The 13,427-nt window shown below is 39.2% G+C and overlaps 1 protein-coding gene and 1 pseudogene across 1 annotated transcript in view; both read left to right on the top strand.

Moving 5' to 3' along the window:
* tafa3b (TAFA chemokine like family member 3b) overlaps positions 1-13,427 on the top strand; it is a 208,692-nt gene that overhangs the window by 40,162 nt on the left and 155,103 nt on the right. The gene's annotated exons all lie outside the window — the stretch shown is intronic.
* On the top strand, positions 10,651-10,805 carry LOC134318618 (U1 spliceosomal RNA; annotated as a pseudogene).

Genomic DNA, 13,427 nt, shown 5'->3' with positions numbered 1-13,427 from the left:
CGTTAGTGGCATTTTCATATTGATCAGGGCAGATTAGGAGACTGAGGCATGGCTGCTGTGTGATCCTTTCTTGCAAGGACCTTGGGAATCAAATCCAGGCCTTCCTTGCTGTAAAGCCACAGCACAACCCACTGCACCACCATGCCACCATAAAATAACATATGTGGTTGTAACAACAAGTAAAGTATGTATAAAAAATATGTAAAAAAAAAAAAAAAAAGTAAATATATATAAAAAGGCTTTCAGTTTTAGTGTGTCAGTCTGCTGATGGAGTCAGCACAGTCATAGTTATGTATGTGCTCATATCCCTGCCTTTCCTCTAAGCTCTGCTACTCGACCCAGAGAACAAAACACTTAACCCGAATGTGCTCTAAAGGTTCTGTAACATAGTGGCCACGTCACATAAGATGGCAGACTGACGGAGAACTGCTGAGCTTTTAAAGCCCAGCTGTCAGTCTACTGTTCTGACTTGAGACGATTCCCAAATCTCACAGGGACTGGGTGCCACCCAATATATGATACATGATGGAGTGAGGTTTTGTAGGGCAAAAAAGGGGGTAAATGGTGCTGCTGACACTATGAAGTGTATGAATTAGTCGAATTATTGGAGAAAAAGTGACAATTATTTGAAACACATACTCATTCGAGTCATATTATTATGACCACTTGCTACTTTGGACAGCGGCAGCACGTAGCTCATGAAGGAAGTCATGTTTTGTGAGCTGGCTTGGTGGGTATATAAGGTGCGTGATAGGCTGTCTGCACATATATTTCTTGTTGCTGTCTTTTGTAACTTGGGCGATTTATCAGAGTTACAAACAGGAATGATTATTGGTTTTTGGGCCAAGGGTGTCAGTATGGCACCATTGCGAATAAGCCACGTAAAAACTTCGGAGCACCAAGCGCAACTAATGTGAGAGGTAAACGTCGGCTATGAAGGTGTGTGAGGAGGAACTTCCATGCTACAGTGGAGCAGCTTGCCACCAAAATAAACTAGAGAGCTACCGGACCAGATGTGTGTCTAAAACAACAGTTTAGCAAACCCTACTGCGTATGGGGCTCCAAAGCAGACGAATGGTCACTGCAACTCTGTGAACATAGTTGCATCGGCCAGAAAGGCTTCAATTTTAATGGCAGTATCGGAATTGGACCTTCGATGATAAGCACAGGGTTGCCTCGTCCAATAAGTAACGTTGTCTGCTTCATCAAACAGCTAGACATTGGCGGGTCAGATGAGAAACATCAGAAAACACCCTGCAGCCATTGCTGGAAGAACACAAGCTGGGGGTGGCAGCGTTATGGTCTGGGGTATGTTTCCGTAGCATCCTCTGTGCCCATGCATCCATGTGTATGGTGCCCCTGGAGCCGAGAGGGTTAAGGGTATTGCTTAATATATATGTGTGCACGGAGTGTGGTAGAAAGGTGAAGAAGAGAGTGCAGGCAGGGTGGAGTGGGTGGCATAGAGTGGCAGGAGTGATTTGTGATAGAAGGGTATCTGCCAGATTAAAAGGTAAAGTTTACAAAACAGTAGTGAGTGCTGTTATGTCATATAGCTTTTAGACGGTGGTACCGACACAAAGACAGGAGAGGGAGCTGGAGGGGGGCAGAGATGAAGATGTTAAGATGCTCTTTGGGAGTGAAGAGGATGGAAAGTGAAGGTAGAATGTTTCAGGAGAGAAAGTAAGGGAGGTGAAATTGAGATGGTTTACTAGAAGTTAACTAGGGTTAAAGTCAGGGGTCTAAACAGATATCAGTAGTTCCTCTACATCACATTTGTCAAACCATGCTTTTATAGACTGGTCTATACACAGAGGTTTAGTCATGCTGGAACAAAGAAGGGCCTTTTCCAACCTCTTGGCACAAAGTTTAAAGCCTATAATTCATTTCACACCGACTAGGCATAACATTATGACCACTGACAGGTGAAGTGAATAACACTGATTATCTCTTTATCACGGCACCTGTTAGTGGGTGGGATATATTAGGCAGCAAGTGAAAGTTTTATCCTCAAACGACTAGGTCAGAGCATCTCCAAAACTGCAGCTCTTGTAGGGTGTTCCCGGTCTGCAGTGGTCAGTATCTATCAAGTGGTCCAAGGAAGGAACAGTGGTAAACCGGCAACAGGGTCATGAGCAGCTAAGGCTCATTGATGCACGTGGGGAGCGAACGCTGGCCCGTGTGGTCCTATCCAACAGACAGAAGTTAATGCTGGTTCTGATAGAAAGGTGTCAGAATACACAGTGCATCACAGTTTGTTGCATATGGGGCTGCATAGCCGCAGGCCAATCAGCGTGCCCATGCTGACCCCTGTCCACCGCCAAAGGTGGTCATAATGTTATGCCTGAATGGTGTATATACCTTTTAGCAACAGGTGCTGAAACTAGTGAACTCAGGATGTGTTTCAGGATGTGTGATGTGTGACTTTTTACCATTTTGTAGGTGTTTATTTATATGGTTCTATTTATTTAATCTTTATTAAATGTGAAAAGTGAAAATCATGATAATAAAAAAAACATGACAGTGAACTAAAATGGAGAAGTAAAAAAGTGGAAAAAAAACAGCAATGTGCCCTTTAAATAAGCCGGAGTATAAATCTGCCACTCACACGATCCGACGAAGATTAGGCTTAATTCCCATCACTCTCGTTTCATACCGGCTTGGTTACTTTTAAGACATCTTTCCTCCCACACGTGTCATTTTAATAAAACTTCATTTGGTCTCTTGGCATGGAATAAGACGTATAAATGAGAGAATTTGTTGCTTTAAATTGACTTTACTGACTTCGGAGATTGAACCTTTTAGTAGATTTAGCAGCTAAGAGAGGTATTACGCTTCAGGGTTTTCTTGTAGAGCACGCATTTTATGGGGTTTGGAAAGAATATGCGAGTGGAAAATAGTTTGTCCATGGTGCGTTTACTGCTGGGATTTCGGTTTGTTATGATAATGTATTTCCCCTGTTGCATTTGCTTCATTTTCAGACTCAACGTGTCTGTTTACTGTTTATTAAGCATTGCTGGCATACTTAACTGACTGAGGATTGTAACAATTTATAATTTATTATTATTTTAGACAATGGCTAATGATTTCTTGATAAGCTGAAGCTGTTACTGAAGTAGAACCACATTGTTCAGGGTTGTGACATTTGACAAATATTGTTCATTCATTCATTGTGTGCTTTACCATCGCTTTATCCTATTCAGGATAGGGCAATTGTAGTAGCTCCAATTAACCTGATTGCATGTCTTTGGACTGTGGATGGAAACCAGAGCTCCCAAAAAAAAACCCACAAGAACATGCAAACTCCACAGAGAAAGGACCCGGGTCGGTCAACCTGAGAATTTTGCTGTGAGGAGACAGTGTCACCCCCAAAGAGATGTCCCTTTTTTATGCATTTTCCTCCCGATTTAGCGCACTCAACTTGTTTTCTGCTGCTGAGGGATACCCGATTGCATCCGAGGAGAGCATGTCGCTGTACACGCCTCTTCCGTCACGTGCACAGCCCTCCTCTTGTCGCCCCTGCATTCTGCACTGGCGTCTCTTCCGCCAATCAGAGTCCTTACGCAGCGTATAAAGATTCTACCCCACACATAGTCGGGCCCCCACCCTGCAGATACGGTGGCCAGTTAGTATCTGCTGCAGGCACTGCAATTGTGCCCGCCAGATGGGGCCCAGCTGACCAGTGGCAACGCCAAATTTCAAACCGAGGAGTTCAGAATCTTGGCACTGGTGTGCTAGTGGAATATCCCGCTTTGCCACATGGACGCCTTGAGATGTCCAATTTTTTATATAATAGAAATATTAAATCAGAACATTATTCGGTGCTTAATACTGATCAGATTTCCTTATAGTAAGCAGGCTGATATTTTCATTATGATCTAAATGTCATTTCAAATGCCATCTTTCCCACTGAAACAGCATGATGAGTTATGCCCTGCTTTAAACTCCTCATCACAGATAGTCATGATAACGCTGGTATTTAAATACATAAAAATACAAAACAGCCGGACTTTGTGCTGCACTTTTCAAACAAGAGCTGGACGTTTTGAAATGGTATTTCAGTTCCAGAGAAATGTTGGTGTTTTAACCTTAACCTCCCTGCTCTTACAGCCTTTTAAATAACTTCACCAAACAAAGCCCCAAAACTTTCATTGTTTCACGATGTGTCAGCACCTCTGAAGCAGGATAAGCTTTCAGCTTCATTGGGTCTGTGGTCACAAAGGCCTGATGGGATGAGCGTTTGTGAATCTTAACTTAATTCCAATTCAGTCAATTTTTCACATCAGCAATCCAATTTGTAGAAAAATATTGATTATACTGGTCTAAAACCTGCCCAAGACTAATTGAATTAGTGTAGCCAGGCAGAACTGACATCCTGTTTTGAAACTGCTGCGTGAATAGGCACTATGCTTCATGGATTTACAGATTTATCATGCAGATGAGGAGGCACTTAAAATTTGGAAACTTGAAGGGAGAAAATTCTAAATTTAAAATTAGGATTTTTTTCCAGAACTTGGTGTGAATGTGTTTCTCTGGATGCTTTGTTTACCCAAATGTTGATTTATTATATACAGTGGTACCCTGAAACTTGACGTCAATTGGCTCTTGGAGTGGTGTCGAGTTTAAAAGGCGTTGAGTTTTAAGTAATTTTTTTCCCATAAGGATGTATGGGAAACCGTTCCATGGTCCTGTTACGTTCCAACAGAGTGCCAGCTCACACAGCAACTGCTGTAACTTGATGACATCATTAACATGTGCCACTGATCCGCAATAGTTATTCAGAAATTAAAAACACATTGATTTACAACTCATTCGCAACAGCCAATCAAAATTAAAACACACTGATCTACGTACTTAAACTTTTAACATTTTAAGTAATTTTAAATCATCTACTACTGCCACCTCTAAAAACACTGTTTAAACACAATAAAAATTGCTTTATAAATGATAAATCACTCACCTGAAATAAAGAAAATCTTGTTCCCTATCTTGAACCTATCTTATCTCTTGGTGATATCTCACATCCTCAGTGATTAATCCATTAGTGTTATGAAAAAAAAAAAAAAAAAAAACACCATTTCCCGTTTAGCCACAGACATCCTCTTCAAAATCCAGCAGGGTTTAATAATTTAAAAACGAGACAGAACTTTAATGGAAAATCTCAACTCTGCATCAATTCTAATTGGTCCATTGCGTTTGATTGTCATCCACATCTTCCAAATGTAGACACTTTTGTTAAACAAGCCAAAAATGCTGCTAAATGTTCTGTGTGTAAAAGTGAAAATAAAAACAGTAGTTTTCATAAGTGTGATGTTGTAGGTTCTGTATTTATTCCTTTAAAATATTTGTTTCACAGTCTAAGTATTGTTATTTAGATAGATAGTTTAACCATGGTGCATTGAGACATGTATTATTACTGCTGTTTGAGAGGAGAAATGACGGTATCGGATTGGTATCAGTATCGATTGCAGTATCGGTATTGGACATGAAAAAGTGGTATTGAGCCAGCCCTAGTAAAAACACTAAAATACAATTGAAAACAGTTAGAAATCAATAAAACCTGCATTTTACCTTTACTTCTTTATTGTTTCCTTATGCTTCTTAATCATGAAGATGCTTGGAATACCGTATTCCTTAGCAAGTATAGTAAAGACGCATTTACATGAGTGCTTTTGCGCTGGCTGTGCCTATATTTCCTATGGAGTGTGCCGGTGCACAAAGCCTAACGTGACATTGTACTAAAACGAGTGAAGAATTTAATTAGTGGAGAGAACTTATGAGCAGTAATAATTAAGAGAAGTTTAATGTTTCTATGTCGTTCTTTTAATACATTAAGTCACATTTTAACAATAAGCGTTTTAGACTCTCTCGGAAAAGCTGATTCTCACAATTTCTCAGAACCCTGAGCTATAACACGAGTTTAAAAGTGAAACAGGAGAATAATCCAGATAAACACACATAAATGTGGAGCTTTCAGAGTGAATTTGACTGTTATTACACACAAATGCAGATTCAGCTCATATTCACACTTTGATGACGTCTTACTGCACCGTTCAAGCCAAACTCTGAACAAAACGGTAGTCACACACACATCAAGTTTAAGGGAAATGTCAAGTTTAAGGGTACAAGTTTTAAAGATTTCAAATTAAAAGGACGTCAAGTTACAAGGTACCACTGTATTAGACTTTCCTACTTCTACATAGTTGTTGTTTATTGCAGCACTGTGGGAACTTGTGCGTATTTGCAATATAATGTAACACTACATACTTTATTGTCATTCTAAACAATGACTGACAACTTGCTATAGGCATAACAAAGCAAAGACAATTTTCACTGATGTGTGTCAATTTGGCACATTGATTCTTGATCTTTAGGGCTTCAAGTGCTGTTGCATCAATAGCATCATGAGAGAAATTGAGGGAATATGTATTTTGATACTATTTTCAATATTACATTGTTATCAGAGCTCTGAATATTGGCCAGTACCCAATATTACTGCAGTACTTTACTTGCTACATAATCTAAAACATCAACAATATAAACTGAAGGATTTAAGCCAAGACAAATGTCATTATTCCCACCCAATCTAATGCAAATTTGGCTCTCTAACTACTAGCTGGATGACTATTGTAACTAAAGTCAGTATTCAAACTCAGACAGAAAGCAAACGTTTTATTGTTGTGCCACTTGGGAGACTTAAACTGCACTTTTTAATTAAGAGATGAACAGGATGGCATTTTACTATGTTATTTTAGTTCCAAACTATTTACACAATGTTCTGACTCAATGTAATATATAATATTCATTAAGCACAGTCTTAGACTTAATTTAAAATTGCTCTTTTAATTCCATTCCTATTGTCTGAATTGTTGTCCTGGACAATGACTAATGGTTTGTTGCTGAGCTAATTCTGGATTATTAAAGCAGAGGCACATTGTTCAGTACTGTGGCATTTTAGGACGTTTGACATTTTCATTTACAGCCTCTTTTTTATAGTCTGCAACCAAACAGCCCAAACAGCTCAAAAAACAAACGTATCTTAATAGATATTTCTATCCCTTTTAGAGCATCACTACTGTGATTTTTGCTTGCTGTTGTAAAATCCTGACCCATGTTAAGTTTATGATTTATATGAAGTTTATGGTGTATAATTCAAGGAAATTCAGCAAATTATTGCAAACCAAAACATTGCCTGACTGTAAAATCCTCTGTTTTTGTCTGTAGCTCATCAGAATCAAATTAGAATTCGTATTCTACACATACACTGATCAGCCATAACATTAAAACCACCTCCTTGTTTCTACACTTACTGTTAGGGATGTCCTGATCACGTTTTTTTGCTCCCGATCCCGATCATTCATTTTGATCCCGATCCGATACCGAGTCTCAAACCGATACTTGTATTTTCTCGATATTGTCTAGATAAGAACTAGATAATACTGTTCACACAGTGCACACTTCAAGTACATTACAGTTATTCAAATTAATCCAATGTATATGTTTAACAACTGAATAGCTCTGCAGTGCTGTAGGAAAAAAAATTGCCTGCTATTGCATTTTTGTGCAGCATTGTAGTAGTAAAACTAGAACACTCAAAATGAGTGAGATAATTACAGTTTCACTTTGAACTTTACATTCAAAGAACATGATTCTGTTTAATGCAGTGATACACTAAAAATTAACAGAAATCTCCACTCAAAAGTGGTGTAGCAGCTTAACTTGAATATAAAAAAAAACAGTAAAATCTGAATACCAAAATAAAATGGAAAGTCACTCTTTTGTTATGAAGGAAAGCCAGTTCTTAAAGTGCTTGTATTGTGACAATGGTTTGATGGACGTTTCTACGCGAAGTGAGTGTGTTTTGACCCTTTGGGGCTTCCATAGTGCATGGAATAGCGTGCTTGGCTCTAGCTGTCCGCTATTCGGTATCGTAACAGAAGAAGTTAATAAAGTGTTATGCTCCCGACAATTTGCGAATATACCGTGTATTTATTTCTTTATTAAGCAAGTGCATCACTACGATGCTCGGTTACATAACTAAGCCAATCAGAGCACTTGATACTGGGATATCATTCAGTCTTGTAACACATAAACTCGTAAAAGCTGTATGTTATGGTCCTGAAGTTTTCATACTCGGATTAAAAGTTATTGTTTTGTAAACCAGTGTGATCCTTGACTCACACACCATATAAACAGTAAAATTCTACAGTAATGAACGCAGCTCTGCTACTACCGCATTGCAGACATTACACTTCACTGTTGGACTTGTTTCACTTTCCAATTTAAAGTATTTCCACACAGCGGACATGCTGACGTAAAACAAAAGATCGGGATTACGATCGGCATTAGTAAAGCTGATACCGATCAGTTAAAAAATGCCTTGATCGGCCCCGATTCCGATCTTTGAGATCATTTGGGCTTGTCCATTTTATCAGCTCCACTTACCATATAGAACCACTTGTAGTTCTACAAATACGGACTGCAGTCCATCTGTTTCTCTGCATGCTTTGTTAGCCCCCTTTTATGCTGTTCTTCAATGGTCAGGACTCTCTCAGGACCACTACAGAGCAGGTAATATTTAGGTGGTAGATCATTCTCAGAAATGCAGTGACACTGACATGGTGGTGGTGTGTTAGTGTGTGTTGTGCTGGTGTGAGTGGATAAGACAGAAATGCTGCTGGAGTTTTTAAACACCTCACTGTCACTGCTGGACTGAGAATAGTCCACCAACCAAAAATATCCAGCCAACAGCGCCCCCTAATAAGCATCCTGTGACCACTGATGAAGATGACCACTTCAAACAGCAGAAATATATGAGCAACTTCTCTGACTTTACATATACAAGGTGGACCAACTAGGTAGGAGTGTCTAAAAGAGTGGACAGTGAGTGGACACGGTATTTAAAAACTCCATCAGTGCTGCTGTGTCTGATCCACTCATACCAGCACAACACACACTAACACACCACCACCATGTCAGTGTCACTGCAGTGTTGAGAATGATCCACCACCCAAATGCTCTGTGGTGGTCCTGTGGGGGTCCTAACCATTAAAGAACAGGGTGAAAACAGGTTAAAAAAGTATGTAGAGAAGCAGATGGACTACAGTCAGTAATTGTAGAACTACAAAGTGCTTCTATATGGTAAGTGGAGCTGATAAAATGGACAGTGAGTGTAGAAACAAGGAGGTTGTTTTATTGTTATGGCTGATCAGTGTACAAGGTATTTGTCTTGGTGAGAGCACATAACATGTAACATATTTAACAGACCAGACAGCATATATACTGTTAACAAGTATTTAAGGGAAAGGAGCTACATGTGTGTGAATATGTATACATGTAGATAGGAATATTTATACCTATGCATATCTGAATAGAAATATAGTAATATAGGGCATATTGCAGAATCATATAAATATAGTAGAAATGTAACATCTGTACAGCTGTGCCATTAAGGATTACATTACAGAAGTCATACTGTAATACCGTAATGAGGTTTGATGACTTCTGAGTATCTGCAAAGCAACTGAATCTAGTCTCTGAGCTCTTCTGTTCCCAGGTTAAGGCAAAAACATTTTTTTTCAATGGTAACTTCAGATTCCCTGAAGCTTTTAATAATAATATGCACTGTATATAATGAATTACATAAAATACTGTATTTGCTCATATAAAATATTACTCATATTGGAGCACAGGAGCAGGCTTTTCATGGATAATGATTTTATATAATACCATGATTACATAAACTATTCCAAGGTGTTTTCTAATAATATCACATTTTACAACATTCCTAATATAACTGTAATCCAGGGCTAATTATAATTACATCCAGAATGCTTTACTTTTGAATTGAATTGAACAGAGCTTTGAGATTATTGAAATTAATTCCACGTCTCTGGGGTTCATCTAACTGTACACTATTATCTTTACTTGGATTAATTATGCCAGCAGCTACAGCACAATTTCCAGACCTGTAAAAACACTTGCCATTAATAAGTGCTTGAAAAATCTAATTTCAGGGATCTATTCAAGTGCGACAATCCCGGGTCTCTCCAAAGATCTTGCAGCATTGTTGAGCGACATGTCATTTGGTGGAACGGCACTGCTCGGTTGACACAAAAGAAATTAATCAGAGCCTCTCAGGTGTGGCAGGAGGTCAGAACAATGCTCTTCAGAACGTTTTCATCTGACCACAGGGCTCTGAAGGTTAAAATAATCATAGGATTTCAATGTCATTATGCAGACGTTGCTGGGAGGATAAAGACGGGCAGGAGAAATGTGTAGCGGATTTAGAGAAATGTAAGAGAAACCTTCTCTGACAGAATTTTATTTCATATTAATGGGCTAATTATAATGATCGTTATCAGCTGAGTATTAACATCTTTATAAGAATGCAGTTTATTCCATTTCATTTCATTTTCATCAGCTGCTTTATCCTGGTCAGGGTTGCGTCAGGTCTGGCTTCACAGGGAAACACTGGGTGGAAGACAGGAATACCCTGGACAGGGCACCAATCCATTGCAGGGCTTGGGCCTCCCTGTCAGAAATAAACAATCATGTCTGTAGACAGCTGGAACCCAGAGGTGGTGGGCTAGCAAAATAGACCACTTCGCTACCCAAAGGCCTTAACTCATCATTCTGACTACAAACATTCTGATACTTACCTGGCAGGTGCAAGACCATGATCACGAAGGTGGCTCATCCAGGGTGAGGCTCAGCCATTGCAGCCGGTTGTGCTGACCCCTGCGGATTTCCCAAATGTGGGAATCTCGACTGCATAATCTGGGACAGTGGTAGCTTTGTGGCTATCAACTGAAAGGCTAAGAGTTTGAATCCCAGCTCTGCCCTGCAGCCACTGTTGGGCCCTTGAGCACGGCCCTTAACCCTCTCTGCTTCAGGGGCGCCGTACAATGGCTGAACTCATTTCAAACTCATTGTTTGAATCTCAGCTCTGCCATCTGGCAGGCTGGGCACCTACTGTACATGAACAACGATTGGCTGTTGTTTAAGGGGGGTGCCGGAGGGGACCTCATAACTGATGCAGTTACGATCTCTGCTGTCTGATTGATGGTGCCTGCTCAGAGATGAGGAATAATGCATTGATCAGGGTGTGTCTCTCTGTACACAAAGCTGATCCACATATGAATTCGCCACGTGCAGGTGAAAAGATGCAGTCGGCTACTGCACATGTGTGTTAGTCTCGGCTCTCCTCAGTCAGGGTGGAGATCAACATCAGTACAAAGGAAGCGTAACGCAATAGGGTGATTGGATATGATTAGATTGGAAGGAAAATTGAGAAAAATTGCCAGAATGCAACCTTTTCAACAAGCAACTTGAGATATAGATATTTTAAAAACAAAACATTGTAGCCTTCTTGTATTCCTTTCTTTTAATTTTGTAGTATTACAGCAAGAACACTTAAGGTCATGTGTTATCTCAAATAACACCCTGTCTAGCAATTATTCTATTATTAAAACGCTATCTCTGAAACTTTATAACCACGTCTGTCTGTTTTTTCTTGTTAAATTTAACAAGCTTATTTTTCACAAAACCCTTTGTGAAAACTATAAAAGTCTAAGAACCTACTGGGATATGTGGTCCAGCCTAATTACCATCGCCTTCACTACCGTTCATGTATTAAGGTACTATTATTATGAGTCAGAGGTAGCTGCTAAGTGAGTGCTAATATTAGTGGCGGTGAAGGAAGTGTTATCCCACAATAAGGAGAATGCTAGAGAGTGTGGATCCAGTTTCCGAGTTATATAAAGAGTTTTTACCAGAACTGCTATTAATACAGCACAGGTAACAACACAGTAGATAAATGAGGGGAAGTTCATACTTTATAAACTTTTGGGGTCTACCAAAACTATAAAACCCAAAAAAAACCTAAAAACCAAAACCCAGTGTGCATGTACAACCCCAAATCAGAAAAAGTTGGGACAGTATGGAAAATGCAAATAAAATAAAAATGCAGTTTTCCTTACATTTACTTTAACATTTATTTCAGTGCAGACAGTTTGAACCCAAGATATTTCATGTTTTGTCTGGTCAACTTCATTTCATTTATTAAACATCCCTGCCTGCATTTCAGGCCTGCAACACATTCCAAAAAAAGTTGGGATGGGGGCAATTTAGTCGTCGACTTTTCTGGGCTCGGAGGCATCTAGGATGGACCATTACACAGTAGAAACGTGTATTGTGGTTAGATGAATCAGCATTCCAGGTCTTTTTTGGAAAAAATGAACGCTGTGTGCTCTGGACCAAATACGGAAAGGACTGTAGGGTACGAGTACTGAACTGGCCTGCCTGCAGTCCTGACCTGTCCCCAATAGAGAATGTGTGGAGTATTTTGAAGCGAAAAATGTGACAACGACGACCCCGTACTGTTGCACATCTTAAGACGTGTTTGCAAGAAGAATGGGACAAAATAAAAGCTGAAACACTAAATCACTTGGTATCCTCGGTGCCAAAACGTCTATTAAGTGTGGTGAAAAGGAATGGCAACATTACAAAGTGGTCAATGCTTTACTGTCCCAACTTTTTTTGGAATGTGTTGCATGCAGGAATGGATGTTTATTAATAAATGAAATGAAGTTGAGCAGACAAAACACGAAATATCTCAGGTTCATCCTGTCTGCAATCAAATAAAAGTCAATTTAGTAAATTGTAGTAAATTGCAGTTGTAGCCTAGTGGTTAAGGTACTGGACTAGTAATTGGAAGGTCGCTGGGTCTAGCCCCACGACTGCCAGGTTGCCACTGTTGGGCTTTTGAGCAAGGCTTTTAACCATCAATTGCTCAGACAATTGTAAAATGAAAATGGAAATTACAAAAAGTTAGAATTAGAGGTCTAAAATGTCTCTCAGCATTAATGGTTGGCTTTAGTCATGTCATGGGCAACATTACACCTCCAAACTATAAAAGATCCTGGATTTGAACTTTATGACCAACTACATTTATTTAGGACAGTCTGTGAAAGCCTTCCCTGTGCAGGCTGTTTTTATTTAATTATTAAAAATATAAATGTAAATATTAAATATTATAAATTATTAATATTGCAGAGCATTAAGTGGTGGTTTTCATCCTTGAACTTTATACAAATTATAACTCCACATTTTCTAATAATAATTAGAAATAAGATAAGCTTTTAATAATAATATGCACTGTAGATAGTGAAAGGCAGTAGCCTAGTGGTTAAGGTACTGGACTAGTAATTGAAAGGTCACTGCCAGGTTGTCACTGTTGGGCCCTTGAGCAGGACCCTTAACCCTCAGTTGCTTAGATTGTATACTGTCACAGTACTGTGAGTCGTTTAGGATAAAGGTGTCTGCTAAATGCTGCAAATGTAAAACACATAAAATATTTGCCATTCCGCACAGCACAGTGACAGAAGTAGTCCTTTTATAGATAATGTTTTATATAAACCTATTATAAC

The sequence above is a fragment of the Trichomycterus rosablanca genome, chromosome 7 (genome assembly GCF_030014385.1).
Source record: "Trichomycterus rosablanca isolate fTriRos1 chromosome 7, fTriRos1.hap1, whole genome shotgun sequence".
In the NCBI taxonomy this organism is placed as follows: Eukaryota; Metazoa; Chordata; class Actinopteri; order Siluriformes; family Trichomycteridae; genus Trichomycterus; species Trichomycterus rosablanca.
Note: the sequence above shows the minus strand (reverse complement) of the source record. Positions and strands in the feature narration are given on the sequence as shown.